The following is a 10990-nucleotide window of genomic DNA, read 5'->3' as shown; positions in this document are numbered from 1 at the left end:
CTTTATCTGTTGATGGACATCTAGGCTCTTTCCATAGTTTGGCTACTGTGGACATTGCTGCTATAAACATTGGGGTACACGTGCCCCTTCGGATCACTACATTTGTGTCTTTGTGGTTAATACCCAGTAGTGCAATTGCTGGGTTGTAGGGTAGCTCTATTTTCAACTTTCTGAGGAACCTCTGTTTTCCAGAGTGGCTGCACCAGCTTGCATTCCCACCAACAGTGTAGGAGGGTTCCCCTTTCTCTGCATCCCCGCCGACATCTTTCGTTTCCTGACTTGTTAATTTTAGCCATTCTGACTAGTGTGAGGTGATATCTCATTGAGGTTTTGATTTGGATTTCCCTGATGCTGAGCGATGTTGAGCACTTTTTCATGTTTCTGTTGGCCATTTGGATGTCTTCTTTGGGAAAATGTCTGTTCATGTCTTCTTGGGTGCTTGTTTAAAATGCAGTGTCTCTGGCCCCACCCCAGACCATAGACCTTTAGTAGAATCAGAACCTGCATTGTAACAAGATTCTCCAGATGGTTCAGGTTTGAGAAGCACTGGCTTAGTTTTAAAAGGCACACAGAATAAGAACTGCTTTCTTATTTTAAAGAATTTTGTTTCATATAAAATACTTATAAGCAGTTGAAATAATATTAAATCAAGGACATAGATGAGGTAACAAATATCATCATAATCCCATCATTTAGCAACATCATCTGTAGATGTAACTGTGCAATTTCATATGTAATGGGCCATGCTACACATGCTATTTTGTAATATGCTTTTTTTCTCCAAACAAAAATGCATCATGCTCATCTATGTAGGACAATAAACAATACTCTACATTGTCATTTTGAATGGTTGGGTGGGAATCATGGCTTTTATGTACTCTTGTTTATCAAATGTCCTATTGATTGAAATTTGGGTTATTTTTCATTTTATGTTATTATAATGTCTAAGTGGAACATTCAAGCAGTTGAGTTCCTAGAGGAAGGTAACTACCTGTCCAAGTACTTGTCAGTGGGCTGTAAGTTATAAGGAAGTTTAACTTTTTTCTATATTTCTTTTACCTTTGTTCTCCACATCACTAACTATATTAATTTATAACATATCAAATGCTATTTGTATTTCTTGAGTTCATATCAACTTGACAGTGAGAAAAGATGGCCTAGGGAGATTCTAGGTGCAAGAAGGAATTTAACCTGGCATTAGATACTTACTGTGTTTGAGAAGTTATGGTCTGTTGCTTTCAAATCAGGCTTTGATTCCAAGATGGTCATAGCAAGTATGGGCTGGTGTCAGAAAGCCAAGGTTTGAGGCCTAATTCTATTATTTACTAACCACATTAATTTGGGCAGGTTATGGGGTGCCTGGGTGGCTCAGTTGGTTAAGCGTCTACCTTCCACTTGGATCAGGGTTCTGGGATCGAGCCCCACGTGGTTATGGTTGGGATCCCTGCTCAGCAAGGAGTCTGCTTCTCCCTCTCCCTCTGCCCCTCCCCCAGCTCATGCTCTCATGTGCTCACTCGCTCTCATGTGCTCGCTTGCGCTCTCTCTCTCTCAAATAAATAAGTAAAATCTTTAAAAAAAACTGGGGCAGATTACAAAAAACTCTTTTAGCCTCACATTCTTTATCTAAAAAATAATACTCTTCAAAGGCTATAGGACCTTGTGTGTGTTATTTGAAGTCTTTCGTGCAGTATTTGGCATGTAGAAAATGCTCAGTAACTTTTTAGCATTTACTTATATTTCCTAGAATTGAAAACTTCTTCCTGCTTTGGAAGCTCTCAGGACCAGGAGAGGACAAATAAAAACGCCCAGATGCCACTGTTAAATAACATGAGGAGGAGGTGAAAGCAGCTCAGGCTTAAGGGGATCTTGATCATATACTCATTTACTCTAAATTCATCTTGTAGATGGAGAGCAGAGGATTTAGATTAGGGTAGTGTTATCCTGTCCTATAATAGAATATGACATAGAATATAGGCTTTAGATTATTCTTATTCAGATGGGGAAAACAGAGTACAGGGAAAAATTAACTTAACCAAATGGCCATAGTGAGCCACTCTTAGGACAGTGGCTGCCTTCCTGTCCCTGGCTCAAGCTTTAGCCTCCAGCATCACTACTGACTAAAGAGGAATAATGAAGTTAGGATTTCTGGGTGCTCTAATCCAGTGACAAATTATTACTTTCCATTGCGCATGAATGGGCAGCTTAGAAAATGTCCAAATGGACAAATTATATAATCATCCTCACTCTTAATCAGACAAAAACTATATGAAATGTTGTGTTCAACCCATCAAATTTCCATTTTTAAAAATGCTTTAGCCACTCTTGGCAACTGACCACGGAAATAGCCATTTGGCAGTACGTATTGAAAGCTAAAAACGTTCATCCTCTTGTATCCAGTATTTCTTCATCTAAGGATTTATCCTGAAAAAAATAGTCATAGGCACACAAGTATTTATGAACAAGTATAATGTGAACAACAGGAAGCAACATAAGATCCAATTAACAGGACATTGACTAAACAAATTACAGAAATAATGCAGCCATGCAAAATCAAATTTTAAAAGAATACTTAATGGCATGAAAAATGTTCATCATGTTTTAAGTGAGAAAGTAGATTAAAAAATAGTAGATGCAGTATACCCCGAATTTTGCAAAATATAGCTCAATAAAACACACGCAGATATGAATAACTGGAAGGGTTTACAAGAAAATGTTATCAGTTTTTTTCTTTGAGCTGAGGAAGAACTAAGATTTTTTTTATGCTTTATTTTTCCTTTTCAGTATTTTAAAAACTATCTCCCCTGGATTATCCTAACATAGTCACTGTGCAGTACTTCTTCTCAATAAGCAATTTCAAGCCCAAGTGCTCCTAACATTAGTAGTGATAAAAGAAATTTCCTTAGTTATCCCCTTTATGAACCTTCAGATTTAAAAGGCTGCTCCATCTGGGTGTTTCTTCATGCAGTGGTGGTGTCAATGACAGGAGAGACAGTGTGGAGTACAAGATATGTGGAGCATATCTATACTGACCATCAGGACAATCTGCAAGAGCCCCAGTAGGTCGGCAATATCCAAGAAGTTCCCCTAACACTGCTCAGTGCAACTCTTTGTCACAAACCCAAATCTACCTCCTTGTTACTGCAGGAATTCTTCTCAAACTCACCCCACACATTTCTCCAAGAGATCAAAGTGCGATATGGACGCTATCTAATCATATTGACTGTTGCTATATAACTACATGGCTTTTAGCATTATACTGTCATTTTCAGAGGTAGGGGGTCTCTGACAGTTACTGAGAAAGAAGCAGTTCAGCTGATATAAATTAGAATCTAAGACTACTTGGTTTGGACCACTCTTTTGTTGCCCCAAAGGCAGGAATTCTGCAGCGGTTTCTTCCTATTGCCAACCAAGAAAGAATTCACTGAAAATTTAAGCTAACAGGCATTTATTTGGGCAATTGGAATTGCAATTCGGAAGACACAGATTGTGATTAGTCAGGTAGAAACCTGACTCGTGTTTTGAAGAAGACAAAAGGGGGCAGAGTTATAAAGGCAAAAGGTCATGAGCGCAGTTGTCGTTTAGGACCTCCATGCAAATCTGGGATTGAAACTGGGTTAACTGAGATTGGTTGGGTTAATATGCAAATGAGCGATTTAACTTGTCAATTCTTATTTGCTCCTTTCCAAGTGAAGAATGTGAAGGACTCAGGTGTCCTCATGAGGAGGGAGTTAAGTCCAGCCTGAGGGCTTGTAGCTGGCAAAAAGATCATAGTTCCTCCACTGAGGATATGCATAAATTCCACCTCCTGGCTGGCCTCCCCACTCTATTTTTAAAAGAGACTCTTTTAGTGAGGCTTGCTTGCTCCACTTAGAAATCTCCTTTCATACTGTATCTTATGTTTTTCCATGGTAACTTGACAACCTGCACTTTCCTTCCTTCCTTCCTTCCTTCCTTCCTTCCTTCCTTCCTTCCTTCCTTCCTTCCTTCCTTCCTTTCTTTTTTAGAGAGAGAGAGAGACCTCTCAGGTGCAAGCCAGGGGTTGGGGTTTGGGGTGGGAGGGAGAGGCAGAGGGAGAGAGAGAATCCCAAGCTTGCTCCAAGCCCAGTGCAGAGCCGCACACAGGGCTTGATCTCACAACCTTGAGATCGTGACCTGAGCTGAAATCAAGATCAAGAGTCAGATGTCCAACTGACTAAGTCACCTGGGTGCCCCCACATTTCTTCTATACTTACTAAATTAATTTACTTTGTTTCTACTAACTTTGAAAACTTTTACTCCTTTATTTACTGATACTGCCCAATTTTGTTTGCCAAAGAGTAGAGTTCTCAGTCACTCTCATCACACTTATTCCACGTTTGACCAATTTTTCATTCTCTTTCCACTAAATCAGTCTCCATGACCATTAAACAAGGTCATGATGCTCTCAGCAGCTCTCCCAAAGGGCTACTTAAGTCTGCCCTCTCACCATCATAATTCACACTATTGCTTTCCCCACTGAGAACAGATGTCCTAGATGGAGTTGTGGTTTGGCACATCATAAAGAATTTTAAGGTTTTTCATCTTTGGCCAATTAAGTGACAGACTAAACGTGTCCATCTTAGTGAGGAACCTGGACCCCTTATCATACAATTATTCTTTGGAGTCTGTAGAAAAAAAGCATTTAGGTGTATTGGGGGTGGGGAGAATCTATAGCAGGTTTAGATGAGAGAATTCTAATATCTGAAGAGTTTTCAGGTAGAATTTTTGAACTGGAGTGGATGTTGGAAATAACTTTCTGCTATATACAAGTAGATCTTTTGTGTAACTACAGATGGAAGTCCTAAATCAAGGTAGAAGACCAATTTTGACTCACATTAAGAAAAGAATGGCTAATACTTTTCCAAATATATAATAAAACAATTTACCTCAAGAAATATTAAGAGACTGGTGAGAACTCATCAGAAAAATTTAGCAGATATTGGATAGGAGCTGGATTAATGATCTTTAAGTTTCCTCTCAAATCATACATCTGGGAATATTTCAGTGAAAAGTTCTACCTTGCCTACTTTCCTAAAACCAAAGGATGGAGGTAAATAAGAAAAAAAATTAATGATAAGCATGCCCACTATCTTACAAATCATTGATTGGCATTTTAATGTCTATTTCATGGACTTTTTTTCCCCCATGCACCTTTAATGTGTCTCCTGTATCCAGAGACACAATGTGGTATTGGTAGAATTGAAAATGAACTAGAATTTGTGTAAGAAAACTTGAGTTCTTCTGCATAACTGGAGAGTTGTGTGACTTTGAGTATTATTGTCATCTCTCTGAGAATTATATTCCAAAGATTATAACCATAACCTTTTGAAGGCATAAAATGTTTCACAAATATGAAGTGATTTTACTTACACACATTTTCTGGAAGTTATTTCAAAGGGAATGCTCATTTGTAGTTACTAAACTCATTTCCAAAGTCCCAGTCTTCCAAGAAACAACATGATCCATGTCATACGATTGATAGGTAGTTTCTGAGCCCCCAGAAATGCCGGGCTGTTTTTCTTTTTTGCCTGCTGTTGACACATCGAAAGTATTTGTTTTCACACTATAAATAACCAAATGAAATACCTTCCTTTTATTAGTTACTACTATCCGTTGTTGGCCTACATCCTGGTGTTTCTCTACATCTGCAAGAGTAATAAACCAATTTTATGTAAGTCACTTAGAATAACAGCAGAGTAGAATTCTGCAAAGAAACTCCCCTGAATAATTGGCACTGTCATAGATGGCATGCATGAAGAACAATAATAGTAACAAGTCCACTATCTTTAAGGGGTGGGGAATGATTTACATAAGGGGAGATCATGGTTGTTCACTACCAGATACAAGGTGGAGTTACATGACGTTTTATTGCTGAAGCTGGCTGAGCATCCATATTCAATATTTATCTGAGTCACAAGGCTCTCAGTTCATTCATTATAGGAAGCAGGGGGGCCTAATGGACCAAGTGGGCTGTGTGGCCTGTTGACTCATTTAGTCACCTTGGTCAGGATACTCATGCCCTTGGAACATAGGATTCATTCATAAAAAGTGGAGACTTTCATTTGTTTGTTTTTACCATCAGTCTGCCTCAAAGGGTCACAGTGGGTTTGTTGAAAGAGAGCAAGATATATTCAGTTGAGTCTTGTCATCCATTTGAGGTTGGGAAAATAAGGCAAAATCAAAATCCGCAATGTAGAATCTGTTCCCAGTCATCTCAGAATATTCGCTAGCTATCTGCATTGGTTTTAAAAGAATAGGAAATAGTAATTGGTGATTAAATGTTAATTTTTGGAACCAGACTGTCTGGATTAGATTCCACTATCTGCTACTTTATAGGGTTTACTACCAGGAAATCATTTAACCTCTCAGTCTTTTCACTGGCAAATGAGGATTATTATGGTAAAATTGGCTTGTTTGGACCCATTAAGTGAAATAATTCATTTCATGGGGTGTGCCAGCAAATGTTTAACCATCAGCTTTTGGGGTGGAGTGGGGACAAGGTCAACATTTGCCGACTTCTATGGTGTGAGTGCTCCCACCTGGACCATTTCAAGTTGGGAAGGTGTGCACACAATAGCTTGCCAGCCCCAGCACACAGCACTGATGGACATCACTTTGCACAGTGCCTGGGATACCAAAGGGCTCAATTATTATAGTTAGTTATTATAAATTTTATCATTATTTTGTTTTGGATTTCATTATTATTGAAATTCACTGAACATAATTTGTTCTCTTTCCTCCCATGTTACTCTTTCTCCAGACTATAACAAAAGAAGAAAAATTATAAGTTTGGGAAATTATAATGGCAATTAGAAAATAAAACAAAGACAAACAGAAAGTCTCCTTAATGTCTCTTATTTAGAAGGAAAAGCCAGGAACTAGAAGACCTTTAACTCTTATTCTGCCACTGTGGTTCATCTGGCTTGGGCAAGCCACTTTAACTTCTCTTAGGCTCAGTTTTTCTTCTTGTAAAATCGGTGAAATTATTGGTGTTTTGCCTGCTTTACCAGAAACTTTGAGCATTAAAATCTACAACTTATTAGGACATTCCTTATAAACTTAACAGGTCTGTTTTATATTCAGAATCATTGATTTATTAATCTAACTCTTGGGATTTATCCTTAGGAAATAATTATAAAGAAGTAAGGAGTCTTTTAAAAATTGGTAGGTAACAAAATGTGCATTAATGTACTTAATCTGTTTTAAGTAATTTATCTTAGGTAAATGCAATCGAATGTTATGTTAGTATCAATGAATATTATGCTAATGTATATGACTATTATGCTAATGTTATTTTAATGTTAATAAAGGATAACGTTGCTATAGAAAAATATTGTCTTCATGAATATAAAAATGGTATTTTCCTAAGAGATAAATTTTATGACAGGGGCGCCTGGGTGGCTCAGTTGGTTAAGCGACTGCCTTCGGCTCAGGTCATGATCCTGGAGTCCGGGGATCGAGTCCCGCATCGGGCTCCTTGCTCAGCGAGGAGTCTGCTTCTCCCTCTGACCCTCTCCCCCTCATGCTCTCTCTCTCTCTCAAATAAATAAAATCTTTAAAAAAAATTTTATGACAGATTATATGGCAAATAGTCATAGAACTGTATTATAATACAAACATAATAATGGTACATTTGGGAAAAAATGGGAAAGGAATGCAAAAAAAGACAAAACTATGGTGTTACAGTCATGGATTTTATGTTATAAAAGGAGTAAAAATCAAAATTTAAAAACCCATTATGAAAATAGTTACAGGGTAATAAGGTATTAATGGAAATCCAATAAGTAGAAAGACATCAGCCCAGAGAATCATCTCTTTCAAAATGACCCTCCATATTTTTTCCTATATAAGACCTAGCTTTTGACTAGTTACTTCAACACAGGCGATTTTTCTGAGGCTTGGGGGAATATGGAAAGAGTAGCAACTTCTTAAAACTAGAAATATACTTGAAATTTGAGCTGGTGAGAACCCTTCTCTTTCAGGTAAAACACATATCAAAACTCCCATGTCTGCTCTTTGATGCATGGGGTCAACCTTACACTGGTAAAAAGAATGGTACATATGGGACTTCACAGGTAACTTTTCGTAGGTACATGGAGATCTTGCCTCCTATCCTGGTTTAATGGCTCCATACTCAGATGACTTGAGTTTTCAATTGGTTTATTTTAAGCCGTGACTTTGGAGCCTTAGCATCCCTTGACCTACAGTTTCTGGTCTGACTTCTTACAACCATATGCTTCTGTACAACACCATGGATCTCCAAACCCCTTGCACACCTTATGGCACATACTTCAAAGCTATCTGGGTGCCTTGTAATTGATGATGACTCAGGATAAGAACCAAATCTCTACTTTCTCATTGGTTTGAATTACCATTACCCTTATGGGGAACTGAAGTCCAGTCCAATCAAGCTGGACTGAAGCTTGGAATGTGCAATAGAATGAAGAGCATTTTATTGGCAATTTGTGACAGTGACAACAGCTGTCTTCTGTGGTTATCAATAGGCTTTAACTCAAGTTTGCAAACTCAAAATCATACAAGGGCAGGCAGGTGGCATAGAAGGTGGTGAAGTTGCTGAATTCTGTTACTATCTAGAGTAACATCTCTTTAGCTGCATGGTGCTTTAAAATATGGTGTGAACTAAATACGCTAACCACACACAGCATGTCTGCCGCCTGCCAGCCTGCTCTAACTCTGCCTGCTGCCCAGAACAAAGAGTAGCAAGGGTGTTCATGTGGTGATGCAGCATGTCAAGTTGAGAGAGGACACAGTCCCTCTGGCTGATCTCCTTTGCTTTGTCTCTCTCCCCTTGTGACAGCTGGCCCCACAGATTCCTCTGCTCCACTTCTAAGACCAATCTGGGCTTGAGCCAGAAAAGATGTAAATAGTTCCTTGCTACTTTGATACTGTAATGAATACCCTCTAATTCCCCACATTGTTCCCAGTGTCCATTACTCCTTCACAAGTCTGTCCAATTTCCAGGTTCATGCACTCAAGCACCTGGGCTATACTGACTGTGTTCCAATCCTCCCAGTTTCTATAACATGACACCAACATTAGTTCTTTCAAAAAATGAAAGCCAGGTCCTGCCTTCACAATTGATACAGCCCTGTATGAAATGAAATGCCCTAAGGCAAACATGACTCTATTCTGCATGCAGAGTTGAATGGCTCACAGTTTGATTATAGAAAAGGTTTTCTGTGGCTTAGACTCAGATGATCAAATGGTCTTTGGATTTCATTAAAAGTTGTGGTGAGTTTACTAGAACACAATTTTGTTTTAAATACACTTGGCAGAATGGAGATGATTTTGAATTTCCTTTCTGTTAATAAATTGATTAAAAATAGTTGTTAGAGTTGTGATGTACTCCCTACTTTATGCTCAATTTGTGCTGGGTGTTGTGGGGGATTTAGAGGAAGAGTAAATCACAGTCTCTATCCTCAAAGAGTTTATACTCCAGTTGTGGACACACATACACACAACTTCACACCCAGGAAAAGAGAGTACACAATAAAAGTCGGTGCATAAATGATTATTAACATCTGTGCTACTACTGGGCTGTGCCATTTACATAACTGACGTTGTATCCTCACCACAACTCTGAAAGTTGTCAATTCACCTTTGCCATTCGACATACCATAAACTGAGGTGCTGAGACCTTAGCCTAAGGTCACATAGTCAACAGAATGCTAGACCTAAGGGTGTCTGATTCCAGAGCTGGTGCTCTTTCCTGTAAATGAGCTGTTCTCATTCTTCATTGTGTATGTAAATCACCTGACACACTTAAAAAATATAGATGCCTGGACCATGCCATCAGAGATTCTGTTTATTTGAGGTCTGACTATTGGCATATTCAAAGAATCCCAGGTGATTCTAATGTGTCAGCAAGGTGAAGAACCACTGTGCCAAATCCTGCTGCCATTGTGCAGCCCAATGTTGAAAAAAAAGTATATTTTGGAGAGAGAGTTCAGTTTGTAAAGATTTAGAGCAGGTGAGCTGGGATAAGACAATTTGCCCCTAAGCCACACATACTTAGAGGTGACATATTGCTCCAGAGTTGCAACAATGAGTCCCTGACTTCATCAAATTCTGGTCTGTAAAGGAAAGATAAAAGTATCAAGTTTGTAAAATGTGCATATGGCTTATTACTGATCATACTGCATCTTACTATTTTTATGTCATTTGAGTATTACAACAGCCTGGGATGTGATGCCAGGTAATTTATTTACCAATGAGAAAACTGAGATCCAGAGTGACTAAGTGACTTACTGAACATCACTGGGCTAGTTAGTGACTCCATACAGTGCTCACTTCATCGCATCACCTAGATTCAGCGGCTCCCACAGCACTGGAACTTCATGGCACTGCTGCAGATTGGATGGTGAGATCAATAATGGAGGAAGCTGCTAATTGAATGGGGTGAAGGGTACAACTATGTTAAAAGCCATCACCACTCTAGGAAGCACTCTTTAAGTTCCTATGACAGACATAGCTCAGCCTATATTATCATAACCATCCTTCTAAATAAATTATTTAGATTAGGGCATGCATGCTCATGAGCTTGTGAAATGCAGATAAACATATTTTGTTTCCCAAGCCACGAGCTCAGGGCATTAGTATGCATCTCCCTCTGGTTCCCCATTTCCCCTGAATATAATGACTTGAAACACTTTAGACCATGACTAGGGGAAGGCACAGGGATGCCCACTCAAGCATAGGCAAGCCATCGAATTAGTAGCTTTCAGCAAAACTACCCTACTTGGCCTGTGCTTCCAGAAAACAAGTTGTTATAGAATAATTAAGTTGGGGAGGCAGCTACACGAAGTTTCTACAATAGATTGAGGAACTGAAATACCAGATGGTGCTATCAATGCACGGCAGATGTTTGCCAGGGAGCTGGGATCATGGTTTTAATTTCCAGAGTAAAATGACTTTCTAAAACAGAACAGTCCAGTGTTATGGGTCCCCTTTG

This window comes from Mirounga angustirostris, unplaced genomic scaffold (assembly GCF_029215605.1).
Source record: "Mirounga angustirostris isolate CCGP_5_RB_7025 unplaced genomic scaffold, mMirAng1.0.hap1 SCAF_6, whole genome shotgun sequence".
NCBI lineage: Eukaryota > Metazoa > Chordata > Mammalia > Carnivora > Phocidae > Mirounga > Mirounga angustirostris.
Note: the sequence above shows the minus strand (reverse complement) of the source record.